The following is a 12,026-nucleotide window of genomic DNA, read 5'->3' on the forward strand; positions in this document are numbered from 1 at the left end:
TGCTTTAAATTGTATGTAATGGTTAGTGGGTCAGAGAAGTGCCCAGTGCAGAGAGAGTACCCTGGAGTGGGGACACCCTAGCCCCTGTCCTAGGTGACCCCAGCAGGGTTGGGGGTCGAGCCCCCCAGGAATGCTGGGCCCAGCCTTGTCAGGGTTACGAGGACTCTGCCAGACAGGAGAGTGGAAGGGGAGCCCTCAAGGGCAGGGAGGCCACTGGGTAAAGGAAGTGGGAGCGAGGACTCAGATCCTTTCACTAGCCCACTTCACCAGGGTCGTGCAGAAGCCAGGAAAGCTCCCCACAAGAGCGGGACTATTCCCCGCTTACATATGGACAGTACTCTGAGGGTTTTCCAGGCCAGGTGATGGACAGCTTCTCCTTGGGACAAAGACAGCAGAGACCACATGGCAAGAGACTATAAAAGGCAGCTGCAGCTCCTCCATCTTGTCTTCAATCCTGCTTCATACTCTGGAGGGACTTTGCTACAAATGGAAGCTCTACACAAAGGACTGAGTGACCCATCCCAGCTGGGGATGTTCTCCAGAGACTTGATTTGAACCTGCAGTTTATTCTATCACTGCTACAAGCCTGAACCAAGAACTTTGCCATGACTGGATGTCATTGATTCCATTGAAGCAATTCTAGCTCATCTATATTTTTTCCCTTTTATGAATAAACCTTTAGATTTTAGATTCGAAAGGATTGGCAACAGTGTGATTTGTGGGAAAGATCTGATTTGTATATTGACCGGGGTCTGGGGCTTGGTCCTTTGGGATTGAGAAAACCTTTTTTCTTTTACTGGGGTACTGGTTTTCATAACCATTCGTACCCATAACGAGTGGCACTGGTGGTGATACTGGGAAACTGGAGTGTCTAAGGCAATTGCTTGTGTGATTTGTGTTTAGCCAGTGGGGGTGAGATCAAAGTCTTCTCTGTCTGGCTGGTTTGGTTTGCCTTAGAGATGGAAAAACCCCAGCCTTGGGCTGTAACTGCCCTGCTTGAAGCAGTTTGTCCTGGGCTGATACTCTCAGTTGGGTCCTGCCAGAACCAGCCTCGTTACATGGGGGAAGGGAAGAAGGCAGAGCCAGAGCCTGGGACCGGAGTCACTGCAGCCTGGCTGGGGAACGGCTCTGGGCTCTGCGATAGCATCAGGTGCCTGGGCTAGGCTGAGACCGATCAATGCTAGGGCCAGGCCACTAACCCCCGCATCTGCTTCGACAACACTGCACGTGGCCTGGAAACACTGGCTGGGCACAGAAGGGGCTTGGCAGCTCCTGCCTTGGGGGGGCCCTGTGGCTCATGGCTGGATGGGGGCCTATGGCTCCCAGCAGGGGGAAAGGGAGGGGCTGTGAGGAAGTGAGACTGTTCTTAATGTTTTATCTGAATACTGGGTGGGTGCCTCAGTTTCCCCTAGGCAGTTCTTAAGTCTCTAGGTGGTGGGATCAGGGGGTGTGATTGTTGCAGAGTCCTGGAGGGCCAGTGGGATGGTGTCTGCACAGAGGATGGCCGACACCCTGTCTCCTGGCCACTGATGGCCTGGGCCCTCCCCTGCAAAGGTGGCAACTGAAGGGGTTGGAGAACAAAGGGATCAGGTGACCTCCTGGCCCAGGAAAGAGTCAAAGGCAGAGGAGGGGCTGGAGCGTTTCAGTTTGGAGCTGGCTGGGGAAATGGAGGGAGGCCCAGATGGGGCTCTGGCCTCCCTACCCACCCCAAGCTGGACCCGACTGAGGGGTCCTGTTCTCTGTACCTACAAGCTCTGTTTTAGGCCATGTTCCTTTCATCTAATAAACCTTCTGTTTTACTGGCTGGCTGAGAGTCACGTCTGACTGTGGAGTTGGGGGGCAGGACCCTCTGGTTTCCCCAGGACCCCGCCTGGGCGGACTCGCTGTGGGAAGCGCAGGGAGGGGCAGAGGATGCTGGATGCTCCGAGGTCAGACCCAGGAAGGGGGGAGCCGGGTGAGCTGTGTCCTGGAGACAGGCTGCTCCCAGAGAGGAGACTCCCCCAGAGTCCTTCCTGGCTTCGTAGGGAACCGTTCCAGAGCATTGCCTGGGGACCCCGTGACAGGGGCTATGGCTCCCAGTGGGGAGGGGCCCTGCAATGTGGACACGGCTCCCCAGGGCCCATCACAGCTGGACGTGCTGGGCAGAGCTCAGGACGGGACATGGGCGGCTGGAGCCCAGAGACAGTGAAGCTGCGTGATCTTGGGGGTGTGGCTTGCTGGCGGGGCTTCAAAGCTGGGGGTGTAGTCCCAATCCTGCCATGAGCCTCCTTCCATTAGCTTTCCCTGTGCCCCCACCCAGCACCTCATCCCTCACAATCCCTGTCCGGTCACTTCCTCTGCCCCCAGCAGAGGGGGTGGGCACGTGCGGGGGTGGGCACGTCCCATAAGCAGCACTGGGCTATGCCAGAGTGACCAGGGATGGGGGAGTGTTGACCTGGGAATGTGGCAGGGGAGTTTCACTGGAGATGGGAGCCTGTCACCTGAGCCAGGAGGGGGGTTGGGGCCAGGTGACACCTTTGCCTGGGAAACTGGACAAAGGCTGGATGAGGAGCCGGGGGGAGGCTGGGTGAGTTGGCTGGAGGGTTTTTCTTTCTGTTTGGAGTGGGCTAGGGAAGATGGGAGAGCCCGGAGTGGAGGACTAATCTCCCTGCCCCCCAGAAGAGCCTGACTAAGGGGTCCTGTTTATGCCTGCAAGCTCTGGTCGGGACTGTGTTCCTGTTGTCTTTAATAAACCTTCTGTTCTACTGGCTGGCTGAGAGTCATGGTGAATCACAGGAAACAAGGGTACAGGACCCTGACTCCCCGATGCTTCGTAACAACTGGTGGCAGAGGTGGGATCTGCTGCAACCCATGGATGGTGCTTCCTGCCGTAAGTGACTGGGGAGCAGTAAAACGAAGGGGGGTTAACGAGGACCAGGCGTGCTGAAGAGTGAGAGAGAAGCAGTTTCGGGGGGTGGAGGAGCTACGCTTAACCCCTGGGAGTGTGTGACCAGTGAGAAGGACTGTTGCAATAACGGGGTCCCCCAAGGACTGTGGTGAGCAGTCTCGGGGCGGAGGAGTGTGTGGCTTGACCCCGGGAGAGAGGTGGTGACCTGGAGAAGGGCTGGCACACTAGGGGGTCCTCCTGGAAGCCGTGGGGAGCTGAGAGCACACAGGCCTGCGAGTGGCCAGCAGGAAGATGTATGCGAAGCGCCTTAAGAGCGACCTGGTGGAGCTGTGCAAGCAGAGGGGGCTGCGCACTGGGAGGCTCACCAAAGAACAGCCGATTGCCCAGCTGGAGGAGGAGGATCGCTTGCATGCACCGATCCCAGTCTCCAAGGGAAGCAGCCCAGGAGAGGCAGTGTGGGCCACAGTGTCTGTCCCAGCTGGGAGTGGTCGGATGGCTGCTGAGGGCATCCCGGGACTCCTCCTACCTATGCCTAGGGGAGGAGATGGGAGGAGCGCAGCAAATACCGAGGGCACCCTGATCCCGGCAGCCAGCAGAGGATCCTGCTGGCAGAGCTCCCCATCCCTGGAGCAGAGGTGGCTGGAATGGGAGAGGGAGATGAAACTGAGAGAATTGAAAGATCGAGAGAAGGAGCGACAGGACCATGAAAGGCAGCGTCAGCATGAGGAAAAGCAGCGTCAGCATGAGCTGGAGCTGGCCAGGCTGAGGAGCAGTGGGGCCCCTGCTGCAGTGTGTGAGGGGGGACCCAAGACTGCTAGGAGCTTTGATAAGTGCGTCCTGGCCCGGCGTAAGGAGGGGGAGGACATAGATAGCTTCCTGACAGCCTTTGAGAATGCCTGCGAGATGCACAGGGTTGACCCTGCAGACAGGCTCCAGTTTCTCACCCCCTTACTGGACCCCAAAACCGTGGAGGTGTACAGCCGAATGACAGCGGTGGAGACGGGGGATTATGAACTATTCAAAAAGGCCCTGCTCTGTGAGTTTGGGCTGACTCCCGAGATGTACCAGAGAAGGTTCTGGAGTCAGCATAAAACACCTGAGGTCATATACCTACAACTGGTCAACCGAATGCAGGGATATGCCCGCAAGTGGACAGCTGGGGCCCAAGCTAAAGAGGACCTGCTTGACCTAATCGTACTGTATGAACAGTGCCCATCCGACCTGAGGCTATGGTTGGTGGACAAAAAGCTGGAGAACCCACAGCATGCAGGGTAGCTGGCCGACAAGTGAACAGTCGGTCCGGGGGTAGCAGGGAGGAGTCCCAAAAGAACAGGCCCCCCACGATGCAGAGAGAGAGTCACCATGGGACCTTACGGTGGGGAAATATGGAGAACCCCCTCCCAAGGGAAACGCCTGGCGTCGGGACCCTTCGACCCGCTAGAGGGGACCAACGTGACCTGAGCTGCTATCAGTGTGGCCAGAGAGGCCATGTACGCACCCAGTGCCCCAGTCTTAGGGACATACTGAGCAGACCCAACCTATGCAGGGTTAACTGGGTAGGGACCCAGCTGGACGAGGGGCAGATGACCCAGGCAAGGGGGGCTGCCAGCTTAACACCTGCTCAGGAGGGAAGAGTACCGCAGGCCAGCAATGCCAGAGGGCTGGAGGCTCTGGACTCAGGGTTCTCGGTTTACAGGGTGGGCGCGGGGCTGACCCTCCGGAGAGAGTGCCTTGTTCCCCTGGAGGTGGATGGGAGAAAGGTCAATGGATACTGGGAAACGGGCGCGGAGGTGACGCTGGCCCAGCCTGAGGTGATGGCCCTAGATTGGGTGGTGCCCAACACCTACCTGACCCTGACGGGGGTGGGACCCCATTCAAGGTGCCCAAGGCAAGGGTACACCTGAAATGGGGGCCCAAGAAGGGGCCCAAGGATGTGGGGATGCACCACCATTTGCCCACTGAGGTTTTGATTGCGGGGGGACCTAGAGGACTGGCCAAGCAACCCCCAGAACGCCCTGGTGGTGACCCGTAGCCAGAGCCAGCGAGGGGCACTGCGCCCCGACCTTGGGGAGGGTACCACACCGGAGGCGCAGGGCCCTACCCTGGTGGGGAGGGAGCGCCGAGGGGCACGGCTCAGAGAGGCTGTGGCCTCAGACCTGGCCAGTGAGAGGGAACCGGGCCCCGTCCCCTCCCCAGCCGCTGAGTTCCAGGCCGAGTTGCAGAAAGATCCCTCCTTGCAGAAGCTCAGGGACCTGGCCGACCTCAGTGTGGTACGGACCATGAGGAGAGGTTGCCAGGAGAGGTTCCTGTGGGACGAGGGGTTCCTGTACCCAGAATGGGCTCCCCCAGGGGAAGTGGAGTCCTGTGGGGTCAGGAGGCAGCTGGTGGTACCCCAGAAGTATCGCCGCAAGCTCCTGTACCTGGCCCATGACATCCCCCTCTCAGGGCACCAGGGAATCCGGCGCACCCGGCAGAGGCTGCTGCAGAACTTTTACTGGCCTGGGGTCTTTACCACTGTCCGGCAGTATTGCCGATCCTGTGACCCCTGTCAGAGGGTGGGGAAGGCCCGGGACAAGGAGGAAGCGGCTTTGAGACCTTTGCCCATCATAGAGGAACCTTTCCAGAAGGCGGCCATGGACATAGTGGGGCCTCTCAGCAAGACGACCCGGTCAGGGAAGAAATACATTCTGGTGGTGGTAGATTTTGCCATCTGCTACCCTGAGGCAATGCCCTGAGCTTCCATTGAAGCAGACACCGTGGCAGATGCGCTGCTGACCATTTTCAGCCGAGTGGGGTTCCCCAAGGAAGTCTTGACAGACCAAGGGTCCAACTTCATGTCGGCCCTGCTCCGGAGCTTGTGGGAGAAATGTGGGGTCCGGCCCAACTGGGCCTCAGCGTATCACCCCCAGTCCAATGGGCTGGTGGAGAGGTTCAATGGGACGCTAAAGATGATGCTGAAAACCTTTATGAACCAGCACCCGCAGGATTGTGACAAGTACCTACCTCACCTGCTATTCGTGTACAGGGAGGTACCCCAGGAGTCTACTGGATTTTCGCCTTTTGAACTGTTATATGGAAGGAGGGTGAGGGGCCCCCTGGACCTGATGAGAGACAAATGGGAGAGGAAGGCCACTCCCAATGGAGAGTCAGTGGTGGAGTATGTCCTGATCTTCCGAGAGAGACTTGCTGAACTCCTGGGCCTGGCCAAGGAGAATCTGGCCAGAGCCCAGAAGAAGCAGAAGGTCTGGTATGACCACACGGTGCGGGCCCGCGCCTACGCCACCGGGGATCCGGTGATGGTTCTCATCCCGTGAGAAAGAACAAACTACAGGCCGCCTGGGAGGGCCCTTTCAAGGTTGTCAAGCAGCTAAATGAGGTAAACTATGTGGGGGAGCTGTCGAACCGGGCACACCACCGCCGGGTGTACCATGTGAATATGATGAAGCCATATTATGCCGGGGGAATGTGGTGTTGGCCGTGTGTGGACATTGGGAGGAGCAGGGAATGACCCTTTAGTAGATCTATTCCCTGGAACCAGAGCTGGTTCCCCCCTGGAAACAATTCCCCTCTCAGATCAGCTAACCCCTGCCCAGCAAGCTGAGATCAGGGGGATGCTGCAACCGTACCGACAGCTGTTTTCCAACCAGCCTGGACGCGCTAATCTGACTGTCTGCCGGGTGCAGACAGGATCGCACCCGCCGATAAGATGCTTCCCCTTCCGAGTCATAGAGAAAATGGCTCGGGACCTGGAAAGATAGGTCAGTGATATGCTGGCTTTGGGGGTGATCCAGCCATCGGCCAGCCCTTGGGCCTCGCTGGTGGTGCTGGGCCCCAAAAAGGACGGGTTGATGCGGTTCTGTGTGGACTATCGGAAGCTCAAGGCCATCACTGTATCTGACGCCTACCCCATGCCCAGGCCTGACGAGCTCCTAGACAAATTGGGAGGAGCTCGATAACTTACCACCATGGACCTTACAAAGGGCTACTGGCAAGTGCCGCTGGATGCAGATGCCTGGCTGAAATCGGCCTTTATCACCCCTCTGGGGCGCTATGAGTTCCTCATCCTGCCTTTCGGCCTCAAGGGAGCGCCGGCCACCTTCCAGCGCCTGGTGGATCAGCTACTGAGGGGGATGGAGAGTTTTGCCGTGGCGTATATTGATGACATCTGTGTCTTTAGCCAGACCTGGGAGGACCATGTGTCCCAGGTTAGACAAGTGCTGGACCGACTCCAGGAGGCTGGGCTGTCCATAAAAGCGGAGAAGTGCAAGGTGGGGATGGCGGAAGTATCTTACCTGGGCCATTGGGTGGGGAGCGGCTGCCTAAAGCCAGAACCAGCGAAGGTGGAGGTGAACAGAGACTGGCCCGCTCCCCACACCAAAAAGCAGGTCCAAGCCTTTATTAGGTTGGCAGGATACTACCGAAGGTTTGTGCCCCACTTTAGCGCCATCGCCACCCCCATCACCAAGCTATGCAAGAAGGGGAAGCCAGACAAGGTGGTCTGGACCGAGGAGGCTTTCTGGGTCAGGAGGCTTTCTGGGCGCTGAAGGAGGCACTGGCCAGTGGCCCAGTTCTGGCAAACCCAGACTTTGACAAGCCCTTTATGGTGTTCACCGACGCCTCAGACACAGGACTGGGGACGGTGTTAATGCAGGAGGATGAAAAGGGGGAGAGACACCCCATCGTGTATCTGAGCAAGAAGTTGCTACCCCGGGAGCAACACTACGTGGCCATCGAGAAGGAGTGCTTGGCCATGGTGTGGGCCCTCAAGAAACTAGAGCCAGATCTCTTCGGGCGACACTTTACCGTGTACACCGACCACTCTCCCCTGACCTGGCTGCACCAAGAGCCAACGCTAAACTCCTGAGGTGGAGCCTGCTCCTGCAGGACTATGAATGGACATGGTCCACGTGAAGGGAAGTGCCAACATGATAGCGGACGCGTTGTCCTGGAGAGGGGGCCCTGAATTTCCCCAGGTCACAGGTCAGAGTGACCCCGCTCAGTTCAGTCTCGGAGGGGGGAGAGATGTGACGCAGCAAGGAAGGGGGAGTGTTGACCTGGGAATGTGGCAGGGGAGTTTCATTGGGGATGGGAGACCTGAGAGCCTGTAACCTGAGCCAGGAGGGGTCTGGGGCCAGGTGACTCCTTTGCCAGGGAAACTGGACAAAGCCTGGAGGAGGAGCTGGGAGGAGGCTGGTTGGGATGCTGGAGGGTCTTTGTTTCAGTTTGGGGTTGGCTGGGGAAGAGGGGAGAGCCCCAGAGCGGGAGTCTAAGCTCTCTACGCCCCAGAAGAACCTGACTAAGGGTCCTGTTCATGCCTACAAGCTCTGGTCTGGACTGTGTTCCTGTCGTCTCTAATAAACCTGCTGTTCTACTGGCTGGCTGAGAGTCACGGTGAATGTGAATTGCAGAAAACAAGGGTACAGGACCCTGACTCCCCCGCACTTTGTAACAGCCAGGCCCTGTGGAACTTGCTGCTGCAGGAGCTCGCATCAGTACAGCCCTGCTACAGCCCCTGCTGGACACAGCTGTGAAATGCCCCATCCCCTATGGCGGACCCAGGCCATTCTGCACCCCTCAGGCTATCACCCCAGAGCTTAATAAGGCCAGCATGGTTTCTGCCAGCCCCTCTGCCCCAGACACCCAGCCCCACCCCCAGACCGGCCCTGCTGGCTGAGGGCAGCCAGACCCACCAGCGGCTGGGAGGAGCATGGGATCATCAGCCGGGGGAGGGGGGTCACCCTCTGCAAACCCATCATAGCCAGAATCTGGGGCTGGCTGCACAGGGGCAGGCGATGTGTCTGGCAGACCCCCCTCCTCCCAGCCCCCCCCCAGCAATCCCACCCACCACCCATCTATCCCCCACAAACCCAGACACCCACTGTGATGAAGTGAGATTTTATTCATCTTGTTATGTTGCATGTGAGTCTTACTCTCCTATACCAATACTGGCCGTGCCTCAGTTTCCCTGTGTGCTGCACCAACCTTGCGGGGGTGGGAATTGGGGGTGTGATTTTGCTGAGGCCCTCAGGGCAGGTGAGGCTGCCCAACCAGTAGGGGGGTGTGACCAGGTGACACCTTTGACCGGGGAAGTGAGACTGTCATGGGGTCTCCGGGCGATGCTGTGGAACTGCTCCCTACGAAGCCAGGCAGGACTCTGGGGGAGTCTCTTCTCTGGGAGCAGCCTGTCTGCAGGACACACAGCTCACCCGGCTCCCCCCTTCCTGGGTCTGACCTCGGAGCATCCAGCATCCTCTGCCCCTCCGTGCGCTTCCCACAGACAGTCCGCCCAGGCGGGGTCCTGGGGAAGCCAGAGGGTCCTGCACCCCAACTTCAGTCAGATGCGACTCTCAGTCAGCCAGTAACACAGAAGGTTTATTAGACGACAGGAACATGGTCTAAAACAGAGCTTGTAGGTGCAGAGAACAGGACCCCTCAGGTCCGTCTTGGGGGGCAGGGAGGCCAGACCCCAGTTCTGGGCCTCCGTCCATTTCCCCAGCCAGCTCCAAACTGAAACTCTCCAGCCCCTCCTCTGGCCTCTCTCTCTTTCCCAGGCCAGGAGGCCACCTGATCTCTTTGTTCTCCAACCCCTTCAGTTGCCACCTCTGCAGAGGAGGGGCCCAGGCCTTCGGTGGCCAGGAGACAGGGCGCCGGCCATTCTCTGTGCAGACACCATCCCACTGGCCCTCTAGGGCTCTGCCACAATCACCCCCCTGATCCCACCACCTAGAGACTTAAGAAATGCCTAGGGGAAACTGAGGCACCCACCCAGTATTCAGAGAAAACATTAAGAACATTCCCATTTCGACAAAGAGATGGAGGAGAGGCATGTGGGGGTGTTGGAGACTGGGTGGCTGGAGGCTGGGGGTCTGCATGGGGGGACTGGAGTGGGGAATCCAGACGGTCTGGCTCAGGACTCCCAAGATGGACTTGGCTGAAAGTCACTGATTTCTGTGCTAACAAGTTCTGCCCTACGCTGTGTTCCTGTCGTCTAATAAACCTTCTGTTTTACTGGCTGGCTGAGAGTCACGTCTGACTGCGGAGTTGGGGGGCAGGATCCTCTGGATTCCCCAGGACCCCGCCTGGGCGGACTGGCTGTGGGAAGCGCACGGAGGGGCGGAGGATGCTGGATGCTCCGAGGTCAGACCCAGGAAGGGGGGAGCCGGGTGAGCTGTGTGTCCTGCAGACAGGCTGCTCCCAGAGGAGACTCCCCCAGAGTCCTGCCTGGCTTCGTAGGGAGCAGCTCCAGAGCATCGCCCAGGGACTCCAGGACACTCCCACCTCCACCCTCCCCATCTCGGTGTCTCTGTCCCTCCAATGCCTGCTCCCTGGCTGTGCACCAGGCTCTTCATTTGGGGGCTGGCTGCTGAGCAACTCCAGCCCCCCTGGCGCTGCCCCATTAATTCAATCAGCCAGAGCCACAGGCAGGAAATTGAGCGCTGGGGGGGGACTCCAGAGACCAGGCGCTTGGTGGCTCTGGGCAGCTCTAGCTCACGGCTGGCGCCGACGGGCGAGGCCAAACCCCCACGGGACACGGGGCGCCTGGCTGGGGGCTCTGTGCTAATGGCCAGGCTCTGGGGGAGACGGGGCACCAGAGGCACCAGCGCGGTGCCAGCCGGCGAGGGGCAGGTGGCGGGGCCTGGCCAGAACAGAGGGCGGCTTGCACCCTACAGCATAATCTGACCCTGCTTGGGGCAGGGAAGCCCTGGCCAGGCTGGGACCAGCACCGGGCCCCAGTGAGGGGCCCCTTGGCCAGCCAGCTCCCCGGGTGTCCCGCTCCGCTCCAGGGCCGGTCACGCGACCTCAGGGCCTCCAAGACAGAGCCTCTGGGCTCCAGCCTGCCCCCGGTCTCCCATCCCCTGGTGCCCAGGTGCAGAGCCCAGGTGGCTCCAGTCGGGGCCCACAGCACCCGCTGCCCACTCCCGGAGGGGCCCCCAGCCCGAGGCAGTGCTGGCCAGGGGGTCTCCCAGCTGGGCTGGAATCTGGTCTCGTCCTGAGCCCACCCCAGCCAGAGACGGATGGTGCCATGGATACTCCTCCCACCCCAGCACTCGCCCGTCACCGCAGGCCAGGGGCTCCAGGATGCCTGGGTTCTATTCTCAGCCCTGCCTGGAACTGGCTGTTCCCCGCTCCCCGGGTGGGGGTGGAGTGAGGGGCTGGGGTCGGAGCCACCCGCGCCTGCATCTCTAGATGTGTCTGTGACTCGCAGGCTGTGACCGAGCTGGACGGTTCCTGGCTCAGAGCCCGGTGCCTGGGCCGGCTAATTGGATCTGCCCTCCCCCGCACTTATCTGCAGAGCCTGCAGGCACTTCCTGTCCCAAACGGCCGGACGCAGCCAGACACTGTCGCAGAGCAGAGCCAGCCTGGACCATACAATGCTGCCCCTGCACTGGGGGGCAGAGCTGGGGTTGAGGGGGCTTCCCCATGGCTTTGGGACAATCCCAATCACAGGGCTGGGCCTGGCCTCCGCTGGGGGCAGGGGACCCGTTTGTGGAAATCACCTCTCGTGAATCCTTGTGCAAATCTATGGTTGTGCAAGAATGTGTGTGCAACAGGCTCCTAGCAGGGCTGGGCTGGCGAGAGACTGCGGTTCAGGAGTGAGGGGCACTGGTGGGGCTGGAGGGAACCTGGGCCGGGCTTACGGGGGCTGTGGGTTGGGAGTGAGGGGCACTGACAGGGATGGAGGAGGGGTGGGTGCCCAGGGTTTGGGCTGCACAGCCAGGACACCGGCAGCACCTTCAAGTTGGGGGAGCCAGGAACTGACCAGCCGAAGGGTCCGGGCCAGGAGCTGGCTTGGGCCAGGGAGCCCCAGTAATAGCCCTGCCCCTGCACCCCAATCCAGCCCTGCCCCAAGCACCCCGCCCCCCTGGCACGGGTCTTTAGGTGGGACCAGCCACCTGAAGCCGGAGCCAGCCAAAGTGGAGGCAATCAAGGACTGGCCCCCTCCCCAGACTAAGAAACAGGTCCAGGCCTTTATTGGGATGGTGGAGTAATACCGGGGGTTTTTACCCCACTTGAGCTCCCCAGCTGCCCCCATCACTGAGCTATGTAAGAAGGGTAAACCAGACGAGGTGGTGGGGACCGAGCAGTGCCAGAGGGCTCTCTGTGCACTGAGGGAGGCTCTAATCCAGGACCCGGTAAA

Source organism: Dermochelys coriacea, chromosome 1 (genome assembly GCF_009764565.3).
Source record: "Dermochelys coriacea isolate rDerCor1 chromosome 1, rDerCor1.pri.v4, whole genome shotgun sequence".
Taxonomy (NCBI): Eukaryota; Metazoa; Chordata; order Testudines; family Dermochelyidae; genus Dermochelys; species Dermochelys coriacea.